The following is a 26,730-nucleotide window of genomic DNA, read 5'->3' as shown; positions in this document are numbered from 1 at the left end:
CATGTTCCTTCTTTTTTTTTCGTCATTTTTTAAAATTTATTTTTATTATACTTTAAGTTCTAGGGTACCTGTGCACAACATGCAGGTTTGTTACATATGTATACATTTGCCATGTTGGTGTGCTGCACCCATCAACTCGTCAGCACCATAAGAACTCAAACAAATTTACAAGAAAAAAATAAACAACCCCATCAAAAAGTGGGCAAAGGATATGAACAGACATTTCTCAAAAGAAGACATTCTTACACCTGTGTTCCTTCTTATTGCACTGCTGTTCTCTGTTAACTTCAGTACTTAAGTCCCTTCCTCCATCCTAGGCACCGCTGTGTAGATTCAAGGTATATTTCTCAATATTTGCCCTCCAGTCACCAGAATTACATCACCAGAGAGGAATGGCACCTTCCCCGCGTCAGGTTCCATGATGAAATGAAACAACTGGGCCTGCTCACCTCCTATGAATTCCATTCTGAGGAGGGTCCAGGCCCTTACTCCTAAACCAAAAGTCTCCCAGGTCTCTCCCTTTGTGAAAATTTTGAGACATGTTATACCAAGCAAGATTAGCCATCAATATTGGGGATTTCCATGCATAATATTCATGACCAAACTTGAAAGTAAAATTTATTTCTATGTTTTTATTATTTTTGTCAACAACTATTACAAACGTATTTATTATTTTCCTCCTTTAAATTTCAGCCCATGAATATAGCTTTCTGAACTACTCAACAGGCATAATTATATGAATTAAGGTACTTAGCAAACAGATATGGATTCATATTTGTGAAAACCTCAATTTGGAGATGTCAAAATATAGAATATGGCATATTAAATCATATAAATTATATATCATGCTTTTTTTCCCTTCAGTTTAATTGGCTAGTATTTGGAAAGAAAATAACATTGTTAGTACTAGATCTTTCCATTTTTCTACACAAAATATAATATTGATTTATAGTTCATTGACGTTCATAAAGAGAAGTCCATTTCATCAATTGTATGTTCCTCACATCTCTCCCAGGTAAAACTAATTTTACTTCTACTATAGATTGTATTAAATCAATATGACCATTGTTTCATACGTGTATTAAATTTCTGAACTTAGCATAAATTATCTAAATAGTACATATAACTATGAAGCACTGCCTTTACATAATATAATTTTGTTATCTTGTTTTTCATTTATTTAATAGGTTAGTCAAATATTACATTTAGAAAAACTAAGGAAAATGTATCTTATTTTAATAGGGAAAGATCTAACGAAAGACAGAGGCCCTTCCACAACCAAGAGTATGAATAACCCTTGAGAGTTCAATCTGTGGCTAACCCACTTTCTTGTGTCCAAATCCATAGCCTATGTTTCACTGTCAAAATTTCCCCAACTTAGAAAATGAGGTCAATAAAAACAGCAAAGTGTATACATTCATCACACATAGTTTCAGGTATCCACTGCACAGTTTTTATTCCTGCTCCATCTATAGACTCCTGTAACCAATTCTTAACATAATACTAAAAATAGAAAATACTTACTGAGTGCTTTCTATTTGACAAGCACTATGGCGAGCAATTTACATGCATTGTTTCCTTTACTCAGAACATAAATCTATGAAGTACCTTTGATATTTTCCTTTTATAGATGAGGAAACAGTTGAAATAATTTGCTGAAGGCCCACACCTAGTAAATGGAACTGAATACAAGTCTGTATGATTCTTAAGTTTATTCTCTTAATCACTGCACTATATTTCCTATTTGTGAACATCATTACATTTCATAGTTTTTTAAATTCATGGATTTAAATTTTAGAATCAACTTGATTCTAAAATCAAGTGAGTCTCTGTGACTTAGAGAGCCTTCCTTTCTCTGCCATTATTCCAGGAATGGTTGTCATTGAGTCAGAAGCAGAGGACAAGGGAGCATGTTTTATAATCTTCTGTGCTCACATTTTCTTCCCAAGTCCTCTATCACTGCCATAATTTTGAAGCACCAGTGTTTTTCAAATAATTTACTCAATTTCTAGAGTTTTTTAAATTAATTTTCATCACTTCTAATAGGAGTATTGTTATCAAGTTATAAGAAAAATCTAAATTGAAGCAGAATCTAGTAGTAATTATAAGTAATGTAAAAAGGAATAATTTTCTATAAAATTCACTTAAAATAATAAATGAAGTTTGAAGCTAAAATGCAAGAGAAAAAATCAGTTTTTGTGTGGTATGTGTCTGTGTTGACTTTGTAATTTTTCCAGATATGGTTTCCATAATTTTTGGTACCCATAAGTATCTTCCTTATATTAAAATAATATGGATGCACTGAGAAAAATGCATTAGCCCTTAATATATCATATATAACATCCCTTTAATGTATCATATACAATATCCAAGTTTGCATTTCCATCCTCAATTTTTTAAATAAAAAAATTAATTGTTCTGTGGGTGTCAAATTTTAAGTGCCAGCTAAAAATAATTTTATCATTATATATTTCATGTATAAAGAAGCAATTTAATGGTGGACATGGTGGTTCATGCCTGTAATCCAGGCACTTTGAGAGGCTGAAATGGGTTGATACCTTGTGTCCAGGAGTTCGAGATCAGCCTGGGCAACATGGCGAAACCCTGTCTGCACAAAAAATACAAAATCTTTTGGGAACTGATTAATTCATAAAGGCTTCACCCTTATAAATGAATTAATGCCTTATAAAAGGGCTGTAGAGAACTAGCTTAGCTCTTTCCTTGACCTTCTGCCATCCCATGTGAGGACATAGAAGAAGGCCCTCACCAGACACTAAATGCTGGCACCTGAATCTTGGACTTTTCAACCTCCATAACTTTAAGACATAAATTTCTATTGCTTATAAATTACCTATTCTCAGGAATTTCATTATATCAGCAGAAACAGACTAAGACAGTTTACATTTGCATTGACAGTTTGGTGATGCTAAAAGGAACATTTTAGTTACATTTACTTAATTTCTCAGCAGTATTTGATGCCATTTATAGAGAACCTACTATGCGCCAGGCATTATTCTATGTGCTTTACAAGTATTGACTCATTGACTCATTCATAGTAAATCATTATTTGATTGTAGTATATATTCTCTAAAATCCTGGGTTTCTATGTCATTATCTGTTTTATGTCTACCTTTCTGCCTACTCTGACACAATCTCAAAATAGGTGCCTATTCTGCTACATTCCTCAATGTTTTTCAAGGTGTTACCAGCTTTTTCTCGTATCACATTTCCTGCGCATCCTGAATGAGTTCATCTGTTCCCATAATTTTAATTTTTGCTCCACACCATTTCTTCACCCAAGACACATATACATAATTTACCAGAGAAGGTCTTTCCTTGAACGTCCTTCGGGCATTTCATCCTGAATATATTGGAAATGTAGATTTGCCATTCCTTGCACTCAGTCTCCAGATATACTCCTGATTTGAAAAGTTGATGTAATCTACTCCTTTACCCAAGTCAAAAGCCCTGATAATTTTCAACGAGTCTTTCTTCCTGATATCCTACGTTTAATTGATTACCAAGTGCCAATCATTATTTTTAGATGTATTTTCCCTGAATATTATAATTTCTATTTAAAATCTCTTTAATATATTTGTTTCCTTGAGCTCCTATAGCAATTACCTTAGTTCAGGCCACAATCACTGCTGGCATAAATTTCTGCCACAACTTCCTAACTAGTCTCTCTCATACTAATCTAATTTACTTTTCTAAAATGTAAGTCTAATAGTTATAATTCCCTGATTAAAACCTTTTAAAATGCTTCCCATTAAAATAAAGTCTAAAGCACAAACTTCTTAGGATTTCATAGAATGCCTTTATACATGGCCTCTGATTATAACTGTAGCTTCATTATTCACTACTCTTGAAACCACCTTTGCAAAAATTGTAGCAGTGAGAGAAATCTAACCTAACTGACTCCATCTTGCTTCTAATCTCACAGGTTAACTGTCCTTGCTCATTCCTGGGCATAGGCCAAACTAACTATGGCAGGAATTTAGTTTAGAGCTTAACTGAAGTGAGGATAATAGTCTTTCCCAAGACTGACTCCCTCTGGGGACTGAAACCACCTCTGTAAGACTAATGAAAGGCCACAAGTTTAGGATTATGGGAAGGGCCTGAATTCTGCTGAGATGTGAACATAGGTAAATGATAACCAGCCATTTTTCCCTAGCTTGCTTACTGCTCAGGAGTCATGTGGCTGGAGGTCACAAGATTTTTGTAACTTCTACAATTGCTCTTGTAGATATCATCACTATTGTAAAACCTAAGACTGGTGTTTGAGATATTTTTCACACTTTTGCATTTGGGTAGACAAATGGATGCCACCCGGACCTGTGACTCATACCAAGGAGCTGACTTAATCTGTCTCTGAGACTGACTGGGTGGGGATCACAGCACATGGAGACAGTTTGGACACTCCTATGATTTCATCCTCAACTTATTAGCAGCACCCATTCCCTAGCCCTCTGCCTGCTAAATTATACTTAAAAAGCCTAGCCCCCATGCTTTAGGGAAGGCAAATTTGAGAAAAATCTCCCATCCTTCTGTTCAACTGCCTTATGATAATTAAACTCTTTGTGTTACAATCCTGCCATCTCAGTGAATTGGGGCTTTATCTGTGTGGCAGGAAGAATAACCCATTGGGCTGTAACACTCTCCCAGTGGACTCTACTCTCAATCCACACGAACCTACTGACAATCCCACAAACTACTTATAGTCCTTTCCTTATTTGCAAACTTTTGCACATGCCGTTCACTCAGGCTTAAAACCTCTTCATCTTTCCCCATTCCCTTGTCTGACTATACTACACTATATTACAAACACCACTAAACACAAACACATGCAGCATGACCACAGCATTCTGGCTAGCTCCTAATGTTATTTCAAATCATCACATATCATATCTAAAAGCATCTCTCTAATTCTTCTAAGTTTGGTTAGATGTCCCCTCTAAATACTAAGTAGGAACTATGCTTTCTCTCCTTTACCATATAGTTTGACTTGTTCTTATAACACAGTTAATGTTCAATGAATATGTGTGAAATGAATATCTGATGCTGATGCCTGAATGTTCCTGACATAGAGGCTTGTCATACAGTGTTTGGTACTCTCTTCTAGCTGCTTGTTTATTCCTTCTATTGAGTTTCAGGATTCTCGTACAATTTGAATAGAATACCAAGTTCCCAATGATTTTAAACTTTCTTCTGGTGTTCTTCTTGAAGAGTTTCTATGAGAAATTTGGAAGGGAAAATGATCAATTGTTAGCTATTTGTACCATCCATAATGTGATAATATTTTTTATATCCTTGTGCATTACTGAGTGATTGCTATGTGTGGCAGGTACTTTGAAAAGGTCATTTAAAATGTATTGATATAAGAATGAAAAAGTCAAATAAAGTCATGTTCAGAATTGTGTGGCTTGGAATTAAGACTACTGTTTTCCCAGTTGACGTTAGCCAACTAACACAATTGGTTAGAATTACCAAAACGGATTCAGGTGAGGTATCTGTCAAAGACCATGCTAAAATAAAAACTCATTATGCCTATGGTATTTATTATGTCTAACCCTGAAAAAACTATGTTACTACTGTTACTTCTTTTAGGTGAGCCCTTTACACTTTCTACTTGCGATTGCTGTTGCAAATGTTATTCCTTTGCTCCAAATACACTGCTTCATTTTCCAGTCTTAGATTTTCATGAGTAGTATTGAAAATAAGCTGTGACTATCATATCATTAGGAAGAAAAATGTCAATCCCCTCTGGAAACATCCTCTCACATACACACTCAGAAGTAACATTCTATCCGTTCTGTAAGTATTCCTTAATCCAGTCAAGTTGACACCTAAAATTAACCATCACACTGGATATATAGCTTTTCTATGTTTTAAGGGTGTGGGGACAAGTGTTTGAGGAGAATTAAGTTTACTAGAAACAATACCCAGAAATTTTTCCTAATTTTCTAGAATAACGTATAACTCCATACTTTGTGTATAGTTTGTGCTTCCAATGTACCCTGGGCACATCTCTGGCATTGTGTTTCTAAATTGTACTACGTATATCTTTTTATGTTTCTGTTTTGCTCATGGAACTTTGAGAATTTTGAAGAGAAAGCTGTTTGTTATTCATCTTTATATCTCTAGTGACCATCTTATGCCTGGAACATATTTGATGCTCAACAAATTTTTATTGGAAAAAGTGGAGGAATATTTTTTACGAAGTTGGAATCAATTTTTTTCCAGTTCACTATACAGTACAGTATGATACACATGTCAGGCTTAGGCAATGAGGGAAACGTATGAAACAACTTTGGTAGTGTTGAGCCATCCTTTAAGAGGATTAAAAGGAGAATCATGTTGCAGCATAATTACATTTTTCTTTGAATTATTTTCTAGTAATTTTATGTGTGTAAATCTTATCTTCCAAAAATATTATTAATTATTGCAATAATCTCCTAACTAGTTTCTTTGCTCTGCCTTTGGCAGTTTATTCACAACCAAGCATGCAGAGAATCCTGTTAAAAATAGGTCAAAGAATATCACTCCTCTGCTCCAAACCCTCCAATTACTCTCTAATGTTGCACAAGTCTGACATATGTGACCCCTCTTACTTCTATAACCTCTTCTACCTTGACTTTCCTCCTCTTCTCCTAGCTCACTCTGCTCTGAAACTCTGATGTCAGGTGTGGTCCTGCATCAGGGCATTTGTCCCTGGAGTGTCCCTCTTTCTGGAAGAGTCCTCCTCTAGAAATCCCGTGCCTTTCTCCTTCACCTCTTTCAGGTGCTGTTATAATTTGAATGTGTCCCCTCCAAAATTCTGATGTTGCCAAGGTGATGATGTTGAAAGGTGTGGCCTTTGAGGTGTGTAGGCCATAAGGAATTCTCCCTTGGAAAACGATTAAGGCCCTTATAAGCTGCTTTATTCAGCATTTGACTCACTCGGCCTTCTACCTTCTGCCATATGAAGGCACATTGTTCCTCCTCTCTGGATGAGGCAGAGTCAAGGAGCCATCTTGGAAGGAGAGAGCAGCCTTCACCCAACAATGGTACCTGCTGGTGCCTTGATCTTGGACTTCCCAGCCTCCAGAACCTTGAGAAATACATTTCTTTTGTTTATAAATTACCCAATCTCAGATATTCTGTTATAGCAGCCCAAACAGAGTATGATAGGTGCTTACTCAGACATGACCGTTTCGGTGAGGACTCCCTTTACACCTTGTCTGAATCATCACAAACTCTAGGAGAGCCTCTCCCATACACATGTGTTTTCCTTACCATGTGCCTCTTTACTTTTTCTGGGTATTACCACTACCTAACAGATTCTGTATTGTACCTATCTTTCTTTTTGTTGTGTCTTCATAAGGGAAAGGATCTCAGGATTTTGTTTGTTTTTTCTTTTGTTTTTCACTACTATAAATTCCAAACCTATAACAGTGTCTGGAACTTGGTAAATGTGTTGGTTATTGTCATGTGTTGACTTAACTGGGCCATTGGAGGCCCAGATTGCTGGTTAAACATCGTTTCTGAGTGTGTCTGGGAGGGTGTTTCCAAACTAGATTAGCATTTGAATTGGTGGACTGAGTAAAGCAGATGGCCCTCCTCCATGTGGATGGGCATCATCCAAACCCCTGAGGGCTGGAATAGGACAAGACGTTGGAGGAAGGCTGAATTTGCTCTCTGCCTGACTGCTGACCTAGGGCATCACTCTTCCCCTGCCCTTGGTGCTCTTGGTTCTCAGGCTTTCAGACTCAGACTGAAATCTAAACATTTAGCTCTCTGACTCTCAGGACTTTGAAGTACACCACTGTATTTCCTGAGTCTCCAGCTTATAGAGGACAGGTAGATTATGGGGCTTCTCAGCTTCCATAATCATGTGTGCAAATACTTTATAATAAATATGTGTATGTATGATCTATATATACAACTAACTATATGTGTGTATATGCATATGTATGTGTGTATATATATACATGCACACATACACATACAGTTAGTTCTAATATGTAGACATTTAAATATTGTTGAATTAATGAAAAATAAATAAATACTTGAGAGTAGATACATTTTATTTTGACCTTCTGTGTTTTCCAATATCATTGTCATTTCTGTATTAAAACGTATCTTCAAAAAAGAAAAGAGGTTCCTACACTGACATATGGAGGAAATGTCTTATGAGCATGAATCTTAAATACCAAAACTAAAATTTCTCAAAGGATTTATTTTTTGCAAAGCCAATATGAATAAAATATTCAATATTGAGTAAGTAATGTAACATTTTCTATACCCCAGACTACTGACTGGCCTTTTGAAGGAAATACTTTTCCTTTTAGTAGATTAATCCTAAAGAGTGTTTCTGTCTAATATGTATGAACATTTCCTTTATAAAGAAAATTTCAAGTGTAGAACACCAGAGGAGTAAAACCGTTAACAGTGAAACATCTATCTTTAAAACTGCCATAGAGTATAATATACCCCCAAAAAACTTCACAAAAAGAGCGCAAGCATTGTTAAATATTCTTTTTTTAGCCAACAGTGTACCATGCTAAACACTAAAATGTAAGGCAATGTCAAGACAATGACAAACGCCTTTGAAAATTTCATCTGTTTCCCAAGACACTACATGATTTTCCGGTTTATCATAGATTTCACGTGTGCCATGAGAATCAGCTGTGACCACTCCATCGTTAGATAAAGGGCTGCAAACTGGCAGCTGACAAACACATTTGGATGACTTCCAAAGATTCCAGAAAGAAAGACTTAACTCACACTCTGGCCCAACCACCACTCTGGCTAGCATGCGCAAAGAGGAAAAGACTGTAATTGAGTACAGCTTGATTCGACTTCCTGAAGTAGTCCAAAGAGTTTTAAAATGAGCAAATAAGGGAAAACACATAAATAATAAGGGCTAGCTGTCTCTGTTTGCAGGTCTTTATGCCTTTTCAACACTTGTTTGTTATACCTTCTGGATAATGAAATCAAGATGTGCATTCCTTCCAAATACCTAATTGCACTCTGTGACCTCAACCTGGTCAACAATCAAACCCTCTACCCTCAACCAAACAAATGTAAAGCCTTTCAGAACAAACATGCCTTTGAGCCAGGAAGACCTTTAACAATACTGTGCAGAGTTATTTGATGCCTGCACAGCTGAATGTTAGTCATCAGTGCAAGAGATTAACCCCTGTCCTGCTTCCTCAGATAATGGCAATGTTGAAGTAATTTGTTCCACCATTTTGATAAACCCCTTGGTTCAGTTCAGTCCCCCTACATAATCAGCACAGTGCTTGAAGCACATGTACAGTTAATATTGGTGCTATTTTCCAGGCCCAGAGATGACACAGATCAGGAAAATGGAACAATATGTGTGTCGGTGTACTTAACTGCACTGAACTCTTTTTAACGTGTATATGAGACTGATTTTTTATATTTTTGCATCAAATATAAAGACATCTCATGGGAAATTTTCATTGTTTTCCTTAAATATTACTGGTTTTTATTTAAGCTATCATTTTCTCCTTTTATATTTATTTGGTTTCTGTCATTTTTGTTTATGTGTGTGGGGAGCAGAGGGTGGGAATCAAGTTAATATTCTGGAGTCTACCTGAATTTCAGAAGTACTATAGAAACTAAAATTTCTTGAGCCAACAGAAAATCATATTTATGTAGAGGAAACAACTTCAAAATACAAAATCACTTTTATTTAGAAAAGTGTCTTTTTTTAGTACTAAAAAAGTCATTTCTTTATTCTATTCTGCAAACATAGCAGTTATGAATAATCACCCTCCCCATATATATCATTCATCTCCTACTCTGCCTAGCCACAATTCAGATTATGACAGGGACTAGATGTCATTTTGAATAAAATAAAACCCACAACCATGCGAAGGTGCCTGGAAAAAAATAGTCTCTCAATTAAAAACCTTGTAGGAGAAATATGTCTGGTAGTTGGTTCTTTCAGGAAAAACCTACTTGTTACTATAGTGAATTCCCAGATGTGTCTGAAGAAAGCAGCATTAAGCTGACATAGATTGACATCTAGGGTTCTATTAATTGATGGAAGATAAGGAACATATTTTTAAAGAAACAATGTGTTAAACGAAGTAGTTTGCTATTTATCTAAGTGGCATCCCTCAGTAAGGTGGCAGAAATAATAAAGGAGATATCCCTATATCTGGTGTTAATCTAATTTTCTTTACTAAATCATATACATTCAAGGATCCAAAGAGGGAACAACATAAAACATTTTCCTTCGTGCTGTCAAGTTATGCATGTAGACTGAATTGATGCTTCATAAATATATATATACATATATATGTGTGTATATATATAGTGCATCAGCTTCCCCTGCCATCAAAATCCCATCCTTTCTATATCACTGCCTGTGTCTATTGTTTGTTCAGATATTTACCTTTGTTATGGTGACTAACAACAGCCACATTTTTCTCTTATTGAAGCATTAATCTTTGTTATGTGCTCTAATTTTTTGCTAAGAATGTGTGAGTCTACCTTCCTTCCTGCTGTCTCCCATTTGAACTGATTTGCTTTGTTCATTGGTGGCTTCTAGCCCTCTTAATACAAATTCTGGCAAACAAGGACATTGTAACACTATCCAGATGGCTTTAGAAGCAGGTAATTTTGGGTATGTAAATACAGAGGTCATTCATCTATAACAGATGGGTGACTTCTGCATTCTGTTTAGGAGGGTGAGTCCAGCTTATTTCAGGTTCTTGCTTCAAGAATTTAAAGTACTTTTGTAGCACGAAAGGAGGCTTTAATACTCTTAGAAGACAGATTTGGTTAGATCATCTTGCTTATAGCAATGATATTGGATAATCTTAGTGATTCATCTCTACTATTCACTTAAGAGCAAGATATATTGGTTTTATGTCAATATTTTGCTTCTGCGAAATAATTATATTGTAGCCCAGTTCCTTCAGAATTTCATCCTTAGTATTCATAAAGGCTACCAGATAGTGATGTCCACTTCCTGACACTCCATGAAATCTGTAAATCATTTCTGACACTTCTTTGCCCTCAAATTAATGCCTTTTTTCTTCATGTGAATTTAGATCAATAGCAATATAGAGAAAGCAACTCTCCACTCTAAATACTTTGTGTTTGTGATGCACAATTAACCTGTAAATTACATTGAGCTATGAGAAGAAAGACAAGATATTTGCCAATTTTCCCCATCAACAATAAAATAAAATCAGTCTTTTTCATGTACCACTACAAAAAAGCCAGGCATTACAGCATTTTATGAATGTTATAAAAAATTTATTTCAAGTTCGCAGTGGAGAGAGACAGTTTATCTTTTTAATTTGGAATAGCACAGTGACAATATTAGGGATATTTAAGTAGCACTTTAAGTATTACAATAACAATTCTGTATGCAGTAAGAAAAACAAACATAGCTAAATCTCAGTAAGTTTTTGTCATTCAATTTTCTCTTATTTTACTTAGTAAAGTGAAAAAAAAAATAATGTTGTAAAACCTAATTGGACATTGTTCCAGCTTTTATTTTTAAAATTCTTGCTTTAAAAAAAAGGCCTTTCTGGCAATGATTTCTTGAATATAACACCAGGCACATGGGTAACAAAAGAAAATATAGATAAATTACACTTCATTAAAATTAAAACATTATTAAAGGAAAACATCAAGAGGTAAAAAGACAACCTTAGAATGAGAGAAAATATTTGCAAATAATGTATCTGATAAGGGATTATTATCCAGAATCTATAAAAATCTCCTACAACTCAACAACTATCCACTTTTTTCAAAGAGATATACAATAGCCAATAAGCACATGAAAACACGCTCAACATCATTAGGGGAATACAAATCAAAACCACATACTATTTCACACCTATTAGGATGACTATAATTAAAAACAAAACTAAACTAAAACCAGAAAGTAACAAGTTTTATGAATATGTGGAAAACTGAAACCCTAATGCATTCCTGGTGGGAATGTAGAATGGTGTAGCTGCTTTAGGAAACAGCATGAGAGTTTCTCAGAAAATAAAGCATAGAGTTGCCATGAAACCCAGCAATCACACTTCTGGGAGTATACCCAAAAAATTGAAAGCAGGAGCTCAATAGATATTTATACATGAATGTTCATAGCAGCATTGTTCACAATCGTCAAAAGGGGGAAACAACACAAATGTCAATCAATAGATGAATGTGGTAAAAAAAAAATGTGGAACATACAATGAAATATTATTCTACCTTAAAAAGAAATGAAATTCTGATACAAAATTTGCTACACTATGGATATACTTCAATATGGATAAACCTTGAAAACATTAAGTGAAATAAAACAGACGCAACAGAACAAACATTGTATGATTCCACTTATATTAGGTACCAAGATGACATAGTTTGGATCTGTGTCCCCACCCAACTCTCACGTTGAATTGTAATCCCCATTATTAGAGGTGGGGCCTGGTGAGAGGTAATTGAATTATGGGAGTGGATTTCTCATGAAGGTTTAGCCCCATCCCCTTGGTGCTGTCTTCATAATAGTGAGTGACTACTCACAAGATCTGGCTGTTTAAAAGTGTATAGCCCCTTTCTCTCTCTCTCTCTCTCTCCCTCCTGCTTTTGCCATGTGATGTGCCTACTTTCCCTTCACCTTCTACAATGATCATAAGCTTCTGAGGCCTCCCCAGAAGCCCAGCAGATGTCAGCGCCATGCTTCCTGTAAAGCCTGCAGAACCCTGAGCCAATTAAAACTCTTTTCTTTATAAATTACCCAATCTCAGGTATTTCTTTATAGCAGTGCAAGAACTACCTAATATACTAGCATAGGCATATTCAAAGACAGAAAGTAAAACAGAGGTAATTAAGGGATGGGAATAGGGAGGAGTGGAAGTAATTGTTTAGTTGGTGTAAAGTTTCCATTTGGGATGATGAAAAAGTTTTTGAAATACAGGTGATGATTATATAACATTGGGAAAGTACTTAATGTCAATGTGATTTGTACCCTTGAATAGTTAAAAGGTACATTTTATGTATATTTTGTTACAATTTAAATAAACAGAATTTTGAAAAAAATTGAGAAAAAAAGACGGTTCAACAGTATTTTCAGCTGCCTGCATAAGACAGATCTCCTTTTAGGAAGTGGGATGGATTGGATTATCACAGTTCAAGGAATTAACTCTCATCTGTGAAAGTCTATATTCCTATTTGTTTTTCTCATTTTTAGACTGTATTTGATTTTGACCCTGGACTACTGTGCTTTTGCATTTTTGCAGCTCCTATTATACTAGGAACAATCTCTTGGCTTTGGCTTTCATCCTAGCTGTCAATCCTATTCTATAAGCTTGCTGATCCCATGACGGGCTCCCTAGTTTTTCACAATATACAGCCTGATGTTGATAAATCCAATGTTACCATCACATGACATGACCTAGATAGCACATTGTTTGGTTTTACGGAATTTATATTCATATAAATGTAGGTTACACAGGGAAAGTAAGTATAGGAAGAGAGCCATGGACAAAAAACTGAGTGCTATTTATTCCATGCATTCATGTGATCTATGTTAAAATTAGAAGTAACTTAACAATTCCTTTAAACTTTCAATGAATGAGATTTCAGTGCACTCATAAGCACTCAGGCTATTTCTCATTATTCTCTTTCCCTGAAACGATCTGTTTGTATTTTTATTTCTTACATGAGACTGAAGGTCAGAGACTTTGTCTTACTCATCTTCATATCTCCAGTGCTTAGTACAGTGCTCGATAACCCTTGGTTGACCTATACCATTTAATAACATAATATTAATATTTAACACAGCTTTGTTCATGTTCTCATATATTATTTAATTTAATCCTAAAACAACTCTCAAAGCTGGGTACTTTTATTATTATTATTAATTTACAAACGGGAAAACTGGAACTTGGATAGTTTTGACACCTTGAAGGTAAAACATCTGAATGGTAGAACCAAACTTTATGAGGTTTCTTGATTCAAGAATCCAATATATGTTCAATGACTTCACAGCTGCTTCTCTGAATATCATCCAAATAACATTGTTAGGGGAGAACACTTTATCCATATCTTTCACTTGTATTTCCACATTAAGGAAATGGAATTCATTCTGCCTCAAGGGCAAAGGTGTGATTCAAGTGATTGGTTAAACTGAGAAAAACATACTGAACATTGATCATGCTCTGCTCAAATCAGCTCATCCCTCTTTTCCTCTGGGATCCAGATGCCCACAGATGGCACAAATTCTCCTTGGTAAGTAAGGAGTAATTCTAGTTAAATTTGGGGTTCAATTAGGTGCTCACTTAGCTTTTGTGTTAGATACATTTTCCGATTGTAAAGCAGTAAATATAGTAATTAAGTGGACACCTTTTTCTCCATCTTACTTCCAATTTCTTACTAATTTTTCAGATTCCATGCAAGATGTTATTTATTAGACCCTCACAAAGGTCCCAACGACCTTGAATAACTCAGGTTATTTTAAGAGTGATGTGGAGAGAGGATAAGTTGTGTAAAGATATTGGTCAGAAGAATCTTTAACTCTGAACTTCAGTGATAGCATCTGGAAGTTGTGACTGTCTAAAAGGCATCTAATAGCCACACAGAAATAATTCTGATTTTCATCTTATTATTAATTACCCAAGAGAAGTCAAGCATGTGTAGGGCTCCATCACTGGCATAGACATTAAAAGGATTCTCAAGGTACTGTTAGGTAACTAGGTGATCTTTATTTGTCCTAAAAGTAACAAGAGGTACAAGGCACCTTCCTAGTGAAGTTTAGTACTCAGCCAATAAGGTAAAGAAGGTATTGTACTTTCTTGCCATTCAATCAGTGGATTCCAGGTACCTAAAAAATTATATCTGATGTTACATGCTCATTATATTTAATGAAATCATGCCTTATTTTTTAAATTTTAAAAAGCTTTATTTTAAAAATGCAACTATGTCTTACTTCTTCTGACATACATATTTATTATGTAAAAATCACATAGAAAAAAATCTATATGATGTTTGGTGCACTTTCTCTTTTTTGTAGAAAGTTATACTGTTGGTGGGAATGTAAATTCGTTCAACCATTGTGGAAGATGATATGCCAATTCCTCAAAGATCTAGAACCAGAAATACCATTTGACTCAGCAACCCCATTATTGGGTATATACCCAAAGGAATGTAAATCATTCTATTACAAAGATTCATGTACGCATGTGTTCATTGCAGCACTATTCACAATAGTAAACACATGGAATCAACCCAAATGCCTATCAGTGGTAGACTGGATAAAGAAAATGTGGTACATATACACCATGAAATACTATGCAGCCATAAAAAAAAAGAATGAGATCATGTGCTTTTCAGGGACATGAATGGAGCTTGAAGCCATTGTCCTTAGCAAACTAACACAGGGATGGAAAACCAACACCACATGTTCTTACTTATAAATGGGAGCTGAACAATGAAAACGCATGGACACAGGGAGGAGCAAAACACACATTGCGGCCTGTCAGGGAATGGGGTTGAGGAGGGAGAGCATTAGGAAAAATAGTTAATCCATGGTGGCTTAATACCTAGGTGATGGATTGATAGGTACAGCAAACCACCGTGGCACACATTTACCTGTGTAACAAACCTGCACAACCTGCTCATGTACCCCACAACTTAAAATAAAAATAAATTTTTTAAAAAAAAGAAAGTTTTAACACATTGCTTGAACAACTTTATGATCAAATTTTTCCTTCATGTAACTATGATATTATTTCATATAATCTCTTCTTTTCTGTAAAGCTTCTTCCATTATATTAGGCAATGTAGGAATAAACCAAGTTCACTTTAAAAATAAGCATTAGACTAAATCAGTTATCTAAGTTCATAAAATATTCCTGATTTGAATTTTATTTTCTGCTAAGATTATATATTGAAGTTGATACTTCAATTTATATAATGTAGAAAATTTCTTAAACTCCCTTCCTAGTACAAATATTCCATTGTTTTCTGAATTGTACAGTGTATTTAATCCTGAACTCAATAACTTGCAACAAATTTTTCCACACCAGGTCCTTTGTTTGTTTAATATACTTGACATATAAGAATAACTCAAAGGAGTTAATTGGGAAACACTAGCAACTAAAAAAAAAATCTTGCCAGGAACTTTATTTCCCTCAAACTAAAATCTATTTCTGATGACAATATATACAGGCAAAAAAATTTCTATATATTGTTATGAAATCCAAAGACATTTTCTACTTTCTGTTTTACTGTCAACAGCTAGATTGGATTTTGCAGAGGTTAAAAACTTACAACATATATGATTTCTAAATCAGGGTTTCAAAAATTTTGAATAAATACATTAATCAAATTTAGTTACTACAGGACTGATCAGAGTGATCTATAGACTGATATGTGTTGCCATTCCTAGATGGAGATAATTGTGTGGGATTCCCCAAACTTTTTTGACCAAACATCTTGGGAGATAAGTTTGAAAAAACTCAGTTTAAAAAATACTGTTTTAAATAATCAACCTTGAGTGAGAAGTATTGACATGTATGTAAACCAAGTTTACTTTTCAATTTCATGTAAAGGTATGATTAGAAGCTAAGTGTATCAGTTTGGATTGTATATACTTAACGATGCCATTAAATTATTATGATGTATATAACTTATAGCTTAAAGACTCTGATAAATTTTTAGAGCATCTCAATGATATCGTAACTATTGGTATCCCAGTTTTCATACAGCCAAACCATAGCCAGATAGAAATATGATGGCTTTTAAAAAAAGAATAAATAATGTAACAAGAAAATTTTGCAAGGAACTAACTAGTAGCAAAAAGTAGTATCCTGACCAAAGGTTACACACCAAATTTAATATAGTATGCAAGCAATTTGACCTAGAAACTTTTCCCCTTGATTTAACTTGATTTATTCAGACAGATGTCTACGCCACTTGAGAGAACATCTCTTATAAAAATCTAAAAACTACTAATGAAAGGTAACTATGATTTGAATATTTTGTACATTTTTCTCAATGTAGTTTTTAGCTATTGTGGTATAGAGAATTATTTTTTTAAAAGATTGTCTTGTTAAGTTGACTTTTTGTGTATGGTAATTTGTCTATAAATTGTCATCAAATTACAAAACAACAACAAACCAAACATGTATTTTATTAATTATGTGATATATTTTTTACCCTAAAATAATTACGGACAAATGCCTTAAATAAATAATTGTGCTAAAGCAAAGCTAAGATTTTTTTATATTTATTTTAATTTAAAATAAAATTTCCAATGTATAAACAGAATTGGTTACCTGACAAATATGCTTTCTGTTTCTGAAAAAAAAAAAAAAAAAGCATTTTCAAATAACTTTCTACTTGTTCTAAAGAAAATAATATTTTACGTAAATGGCCTAAAAACTCTAAAACATTATATTGTCTACTGAGAAAATAAAGTCTGGAGTAGAAGATCAATTTGCTTCCAGTTCACATACATGTAAAAATGAAAAATTATATGTATACTAGGCCAACCCAGTATTTCATGTTTCCTCATGGAATTAGAGGACAAATAGGAAAAAAAAAAGCCACTATTGTGAGTTTCAAATGCTTATACTAAATTTATTTATTTGATATTTTTATTAGACATATGAATATGCTGCAAAAACAAACAAACAAGCAAACAAATAAAAAAACCATAATACCCCCCAAAACCTCCCCTCCACACATACACACAAAATCCTTGGGAATTATACACTTTAAAGCAATTTACATTTTAAAAGGTATCTACAGGTCTCTAAACATATGGCCAAATATCTAATAGTTCTCTAAGTATAAGACAGAGTAATTTTTCAGAGCACAGTCTTTGAGGCAAACAGTTCTGGTTGCTAAGCCTGACTCTGCAATTGATCTATGTGACCTTAGGCAAATTACAACTTCTGTAAGCCTCAGTTTTTCCATTTAATATACTTAGTATAAAAATATTTGTCTTTTCTTCAGGGATTACTATAGGTATTCGATGAGGCAATCATAGTAAATATCAATTACTACCATTTAATTTGTACTTAGTGTCTCTCAGTAATTATCTAAGACATATTGAATATAAAGTGCTTAGCAGGATGACACATATTCATAAATACAAGCAAATTTATTAAATGAATATAATTTTGTATACAATAAAAATTATACTCCCAATAGTGAACATTGGAATAAAATATTATGTATTGCTATAATTTAAAATATAGTTATTATTCCAGCAATTTTACTTCTCACTCTATGCCCCAAAGAATTGAAAACAGTGACCCAAACATATATTGTACACCAATGTTTATAGAAGCATTATTTATAATATCCAAAGGATAGAAATAACTCAAATGTCAATCAACAGATGAATGTGGTAACAATTGGAAAGTGGTATAGAGAAACAATGGAATATTATTCAGCCTCAATTCCGATACATGCTGCAACCTTGAAAACCTTACCCTATGTGAAATAATCGAGATACAAAAGAACAAATACTGTACAATTCCACTTATATGAGATGCCTAGAATAGGCAAACTCACAGAGACAGAAAGTAAAATGATAGTTTCTAGGGACTGAGAGAGAAGAGGGAATAGGGAGTTATTGTTTATTGGATACAAAGATTCTATTTGGGATGATGCAAAAGTTCTGGAAATGGAGAGTGGTGATGGTTACACAACATTGTGAATGTACTTAATGCCATTGAATTATACACTTAAAAATAGTTAAAAGAGTAAGCTTTGTGTTATGTATATTTTAACCACAATTTCAAATGTAAAAGATTATTAAAACAGTCAAAGATAGCAATCTGTTTAAAGACTGTTTGAAGGCAGTTTTATATTTATTCCTGTTTTGTGTTTTTGAGAGCCTGGTGTATTTCTAGCACCAACATTTCCCCACATTGGATATTGATGATTCAAGGGTATGGGGCTGTGCCACACAGATTCATCTTTAGAACAGAAACTCTTCAGCAGCTGCTGAAATGTTAGGGTCTGACAACCCTCAGTTCTCAGCCCTGTCAGAAAATTGCCTTCAGGTGGAGAGCTATCTTGCTTGTGGTCAGACTCCCTTTCCAAGGAGAATTTCCATCCAATAAGCAGTGAAAGAGGGAATAGAAAAACCTGTCTCCTAGCCATGACATGGGACAACTTGAGAGAGTGACATTTGGAGCTCCACATAGGATCCCCTGAGGTGTTCGTTGAAACCACACTGTAGTCTAGCTTCTCCCTCTGTTCAATCTTGTTTCATTATCTGCCTTTCAACAGATATTGAGTCTAGCACTCCCTACTAAACTTCTTTAATGCTCACTTCCCTCTCAGAGTAACTATTCATTGAAGAAAAGAGAATACTTAAACATTTTTAGGTCACTGGACACAAGGTCCTTGTTGACATTGAACTCTAGGGAGTTAAAGTGCCATCAAGAGCCCTCTGTTGCAGGAAGGCAAATATAGGGTTAGTATCAAATGAAGTCTTGGCCAAAGTCTGGCTTACAATGGTCCACTCTGTTCATGAATCCTGTTCAGTGCTAATGGTCCCACTTGGCCAATGCCTGGCTTACAATGGTCCACTCTGTTCATGTACCCTGTTCAGTGCTAATGGTCCCATTTCAAGTATATTCTTAAGGAAGGGGCACATTAGCACTGAACTCTGTTTAAGTTAAGCAGAACCTCTAAACTGTTCTCCCCGTCAAGACTGCACATCACAAACAACTTTGTATTGCTTAAGGAATGGCAGAAATTATTATCCTAAAGGAGACAGGGCTGGTAGTCTCTGCCCTATCCAGGAACCCCTACAAAAGCAGGTGGCTCCTGGATGACAACAGTCAGCTACTGACTCAGTTAAAATTATAGCCCCATTGCCTACTTGCCTTTGCTGTTCTAGATGGGCTATTTTTGTGAGCACAGATAAACACATCCTCGGGTTCATGGTATGAGGCCTTTGATCTGAAAAATGTGTGTGTGCTTTTAACTCTTCAGAAAAGCAGAAAAGAAACAATTAACATTTCCTTGGAAGTGATGATAGCATACATTTGCAGTCTTGGCCAGCACAATGTTAACACTTTCTCTATCAAAGAAATCTGGACTGGCCGCACATCCTGAAGAACATCCTGCTGGCACGTTGTACTGCTGACATCATGCTAATCGAACCGAATAAATAAGAAATGACAAGTATATTGGAGGCTCTAGTAAGACAGATGTGCTCCAAAGAGTAGGGAATAAACAAAAAAATTTTCAGGGGCCTGCCACATCCCTAACATTTTTAAAGGTCATGTGGTTTAAGGAATGTTGGGCCAACGCCAAAGAAAAAGAAAAATTATTGTACCTCACGTATCCCACTACAAAGAAGAAAGCATGTCACCTGATAAGATCTCTTAGGTTTTACAGGCAGCATACGCCAAAACCCAGGAATATTACTCTGGCCTCTGTACTGGGTGGCATGAAAAGTTGTGAACTATGATTAGAGCATGGAGCATGAGAAGAATCCAGCAGCAGATCCAGGCTAGAAAGGGCAAGGACCTTGGCCACTTAGGACACGTGACCCAGTAGACCCTGTGATATTAGAGGTATCTTCAGAGAGAAAAGATGATGTGTAAGGTTCATGACAAGCCCAATAAGGTCATCAACATAGTCCTCTATGATTCTGAAGTCATCTGCAGAGAAGAATGCTTCACCTTTTGAAAAACAACTCTGGGTGTGTTTTAGGGTTCTGGTAAAGATGAGGTGCCTGACCATGGGTCTTTAAGTGAACATGTGGCCAGAACTGTCCAACATAAGCCAGTTCTCTGTCAGGCTCACCAGTTCAGCAAAGGGGGACTGCCCTTAATCATGAAAAGACTTTAGAGCTGTGTTTAGCAAGGGATTATAGGGAGAAATATGTTTAGCCCCAGGGTATCCCTTTAAGCAAGTCTTGGTTAATAAGATAGTTCTACATATCTAGCCTTTTTTTTTCTTTTTTTTTTCTTTTTTGAGATGAGGTTTCACTCTTGTTGCCTAGGCTGGCTCGCAGTGATGTGATCTCAGCTCACTGCAATCTCTACCTCCTAGGTTCAAGTGATTCTCCAGCCTCAGCCTCCCAAGTAGCTGGGAGTACAGGCACCACTACGCCCAACTAATTTTTGTATTTTTAGTAGAGATGGAGTTTTGCCATGTTGGTCAGGCTGGTCTCAAACTCCTGACATCAGGTGATCCACCTGCCTCTGCCTCCCAAAGTGCTGGGATTACAGGCATGAGCCACGGCACTTGGCCCATATCTAGCCTTTCAAGAGCCAGCAAAGCCTGTCTGTAAGATACTGGATGATAAGGTACCTTTTCAACAAATCATCCATTTAATTCATGGAGAGCATTCTTTTGGTGTATTAGAATTTATGTATAATTGAAGCACTCCACTTAGAAAATTGATACTAGCACCCACTTGTATTCTGATAGTCGGTGACAAAACACAGATCAAAATAATCTCATTTTTCTGTGTTTTAAATTTCAAAATTACATTATTTCTGCTATTATTATCTACTGTTTACATTGCAAACACTATTCTATGCCTTATATGCAAAATAGCCTAGAACTAATCTTGCAAGATATACATCAGCCTATCCTCAAAATAACCTTACAAGATAGATACCATTAACTCTCATTAACATTTGCAAATACTGAGCCTCAGAGGGATTCAAACTTTGCCTGTAATTACCCAACTTACAAGTGGCAGAACTACTATGAACGTGAATCCACACGTTACTAAAATTCCCTGAAATTTTCATTTTCTCAGAAGTTGTAATTTAGTCCTAACTAAGAAAAACTAAAATAATGCCCTAAAAGCATAAAGTTTTTTTACATTAACCAGACCAGGAATTACGATGTAGTGGTAGAAGTAGTAAAAGCAAAACCTGAATTGCAAAAAACGAGAACAAAGAATAGGTAGGAAATAGCTACAGCATGGATAAAAATCTCCTTCAAGAAGCATGGGCTTGTAGAGATTATATGGTAGCTGGAGATGCAGCTTGGATCCAAGAAAGTTATTTGCAGTAGTGTATGAATTTTATTTTGTTTTGTTTTTGTAAAAGTAGAGTAGGCCATGCCTGTATCCTGATTCAAAGGATTCCCTAGAGAGAAAGAGACTGAAGAATAGAGAAACAGAAGGAAAAGTTAATGAAGCAAGTTCTCTAAGAAGACAGAAAAGAGTGAAATGTGGCAAATCTCTGATACAAAGTTATACTTCTTCACTGCAGTGCTTCTCAATGCCAGGTTACCACACCAGGTTCAGCCTCACTTGAGAATTACTAGCTTTAGCAAATTATCAAGCTCCATTCAAGACCTGCTGAACTGGAAATTCTCTGGTAAAGCCCAGCAATCTAAGGTTTAACAAGCCTTCCAGGTGATTCTCACCTATACTAAAGTTAGCAGACCACTGCTGCATTGTGTTAACAGGCAAGAAAAAAAGCCAGGTGCAAATGGACGTGGGCTTACAGGGATTCAGCAGAGAAAGTTTTGGTGGAGTTTCCCATCTATTGTATCTCTCAGTCATTAGGCATTTTCTACCTTCAGGACCTACTTTTTCCACACTCCCTCTCCCCATCCAGCAAAAAGGCAAGAATTTTAGCTGACTTCTCTTTGAAAATTAAGACTCAAAAGAGGATGGGAAGCTATCGCGATCAAAGCCCAAGGAGTTCAAGGCTGGGTTACACAACCATCAGGTCAGCAAGGGCAGAGCAGAGTAGGTCCCAAAACCCATGGCAGATCCTAGGGTGACTTTTCTTTTTAAGCTAAGTGCTATCTTAGAAAGGAGAGAAGGTTAGTTTAGTCTGAAAGTCTGAGAATTTTTATCTAAAGAGATTAAACCTTACATTAAAACACTATTACGCTTTTGCTCAAACTATGTTTAAAATGAATTTGGGCAATCCCCCGCCCCCAACCCAGCCCACCCCTGCTGCAACACACAGAAAGTCCAGGTTTCTAAGTTCAGACTGGTAGTAGACAAAAATAAGTGGACTATATTTTTGCTTTAGATTTAAATTGTAGTGTGAGTAAATCTGTGACACCATTTTCTATATTTAAGAAAGTAACTTACATAAATTAGAGGGAAAAAAAGAGATGCAATGTTCAAGTTAATGCATATTTCACCATGATATTCTTGGCAAAATTATTAATATAAATTTATATAAGTTTATTATGTATTATATAATGAACATGAAAATCCTTTAGAGGGTAAAAATGTATTTTTTTTCTGTGACAGAAGAATATGCATTAAAATGCAGAAGAGAATAGAAACTACCTGAATCAATTAAACTTAAAAATTAGTCAAATACATTTTAAGGAACATAAATAGCGTAAATGTAACAAATTTGTTAATTAAAAAGCCTTTTTTGTGTACTGTGATATGATGTATATGTTAATACTCAACATAGAGGACAATCTGTTTTTTTAGACTTGTGTTGTATACACGTATGATATCCATACCAATTAAATGGTTACACAAGTTTGAATGTGTCTAATGGATGTTAACTTACATGCAAGTTCTATACAGAATGAAACAAAACCAAGAGTGTTCAAAGCAGGATATTTCTAGAAAAATGCTGCAAAAATTATTATAGGAAGAAGAGGATGCCAGATTGCAAAATTTAAGGGATTGTCTGTTGCCCAAGAAAAATCAGCATTTTAAAACAAAAACCCAATTTAAAAAAAGATGTTTTTGTATCAGAACAGAGTATTTAAGTGTAAGCATATCTTCTTTGCAACCACAAAGATAAATTTCATATACAACTTGACCACCATTTACTTTCTCTCTCCTAGACTTCAAATTAATTTGCTACATTTGATTTTTTATCAGCTTGGGTGAATTTATAATGAATTTATAATTGCATTTGTGATGTAATGGGTTGGACAATTCTGATAACGGAAAAATTATGTTATCTAAAGGAGACAATAAAATTATATGTTGGTAATGAGAATGGGATTTTGCTTGTACCATTCTGTACCCTGCTGCAATCTTGCATCAAGCCCCTTTGAGTTACACATGCAACTCCTATTACCACTAATTGCAGTTTCACTACACAGACACATCAAAAGAAAAGAAACAGACCTCCTTTGTGCTGTAGGTTTTGTAATCCTTTTTATATTGTATAATGAGATCCCATTCTTCCTTCACATTTTAGGTATCGGATGTTCTTATTCCAATATTTACCTATTTCCAGTTTTCCTTTATTCTTTGAAACTCCCGGAAAATGTTCAGATAGATGTATTAAAATGAAAATAGTTAATTATACTTTTCAGAATATTATTCTTGATTCTAAAATGAAAAGAAAACCTTGTGAAGGCATATGTCTTTTTATCTTTAGTATTAATATAGTTATAAACACAATCTAGAAATTGAGATCGATATAGGAATTTAATAATGTAAAAATGCTCAAAAATTACTTCAATATTTGTGGTCATATGGATGTAACATTTTTCTAGTTTGAAATATAATAATTATTAAACAATATTACGGCTCCCGTGCAGAGTATTGAAATGAGGGTACTTCGGTTCTGCTGTTACGCTATGCCCTTATCCTTTCTGAAAATTCTCAGGCTTTGGTACACAAAAATAAAATCTGTACTCTACGGAACCTTTCAGTATCAATGAGAGACCACATACACAGGAAAGGCAAGCATTCATGTCCCTCCATACCTGCTCTGCCATGTTCCCCATCGGAGATGGTACCACCGCCCATTCTATTGCATAGGCCAGAAACCTAATAGTCACCCCTTCCACCCCCATTTCCTCTGCTCTTTGTTCCATCTCTATCATGGACTCTGAGTAGTTTTATCTTCTAAAGAGCTCATGATTTCAACAACTTTTCTTATCACCATAATCAAAGGTTAGCAAAGCTCCTTTGGCTTCATTTCTGGACTATTGCAGAGACTCCAAAGTGGGATGTCTCTATCCAGTCTACCCATTTCTCTCTTCTCTTCACATTGAAAATGTATCTTGCTGAAAACTCAAACATCAAAATTCAAACCTCCTTCCTGATTAAAATATTTCAATGGTTCCTCATTACTTTTCAGATAAAGTCAAACATCCTACAAGCCTCTAGCATGGCCTGCTTCTCCACCAAGTGTTGCATTGAACTGCGCTGGCTCTTTGGGCTGGTCCTTTCTCCTTTTTTCCTATTTGGCATGTTCTCTCCGACCACAGGCCTTGGCACACACTTCCCCTTCTACCTGAAGCTTGTTGCTGACCCTTTCCCAACATATAGGTGCACACATGCCCACACACATACTCCTTTAGAACCTCATTCGTTCTTCAGATTTGCAGTACAAATCTTACTTCCTCAAATATCTGTGATTTCTCATATCAGGTAAAATACATTCTCCTAGTGCTCTGTACTTCTCAGGAGTCCTTCTTCTTTCACTTCTTTTAACAAACATTTAATGAATAATTAAATGATGGGATAAGTAGGCATGATTCCAGGCACTGGGTAGCAATAGTCAATTAGATAAGATCCTTGCTCTCTGGGGCTTCTATTCTAGTGGAATGCATGCAAAAAATAAACCAAAAAGCAACTCAACAAACAAATACATGCTATGATGAAATTATAATAGGATAATGTGGTAACAACTGTTGAGGAGAAGGAGCTTCTCTAGGGAGAGATTTTGCTGAGACTTCAATGATGAGTCAGTTCCATTTCCTTATTTGGTAGGTAGATTAACTTTTATTTCTCTGTCAACTGTAAAGTCCATGAGAGAAGTAGCTATGGCAATTTGCCCAGTAATTCTATATCTTAGAAGGTACTCTGGAAATATTTCTGAATAAATAAATGAAGGAAAAATCACAAGTTTTAGCTCAAGCCTATCTGAATTCAAGTCTTGGTTCTCATCTTCAATTTGGTCAAATTACTAAAATCCCCCATCTTCAATTTCCTCATTCTACTGATGAAAATAATAATGCCTACCTATCCATTAAATTATTATATATATCTCAGCCATCAGCTTTTGATTTTAACTATTATAAATCCAAAGGTGATAGGATTAACTATCGTAATTCCTAATTCGGTGTTTCTCCCGAATCAAGATGATTTTTAAAAATTTAGTGAAAGCCTCTAGCATTTAGTTTTCTCATTTGTTAATTAAAATAACAACACCTATGTCTCATGATTATTTTGAGAAATGAATGATGCATTAACCTATTAAAAATCTTAGTTCAGTTTCTGGAGTGTTAGAGACAAATTTTTATGTTATTTTATTATAAAAAGTACATCGGAGTACACAAGAGGAAAAGCAGTACACAAGTTCACAGAATTATTACTAGACAACAGTTTTTAAAATGATTTTTCTGTGAAAAGAAATAACTAATTTAGATTCTTATAGTGTGTGTATATGTGTGTGTGTGTGTGTGTGTGTGTGTGTATGTATATATGTACTTCCTGAGGGAACATCATACATACTAATATTTACGTGGTGTTTACAAAACTCCTCTGTAAATATTCTTTCATTAGACCCTCAATAAGAAACTTGGAAGGCAAGTATTGCAAGTTATAAGGAACGTCGTGTGTGAAAGAGCTAAAAGGCAGTGGCCAGACTCTTAGGTTACATACCTTATCCTGTTACTAATAGTAAGCAGTGCCCTGATTTGTCAGCAGGTGTTGGTACTGAGGATTTAACTCTCAGCTCCTGGAGAGGCAGAGAAAAGGAAAGGAAAGGTAACCTCATTGCTACTTCCAGAGTGTGGCACTGGCAACATGATCAGTTGGTGATAGAA

This window comes from Papio anubis, chromosome 3 (genome assembly GCF_008728515.1).
Source record: "Papio anubis isolate 15944 chromosome 3, Panubis1.0, whole genome shotgun sequence".
Classification (NCBI taxonomy): domain Eukaryota; kingdom Metazoa; phylum Chordata; class Mammalia; order Primates; family Cercopithecidae; genus Papio; species Papio anubis.
The sequence above is the reverse complement of the archived record's forward strand: the minus strand, read 5'-3'. Positions refer to the sequence as shown.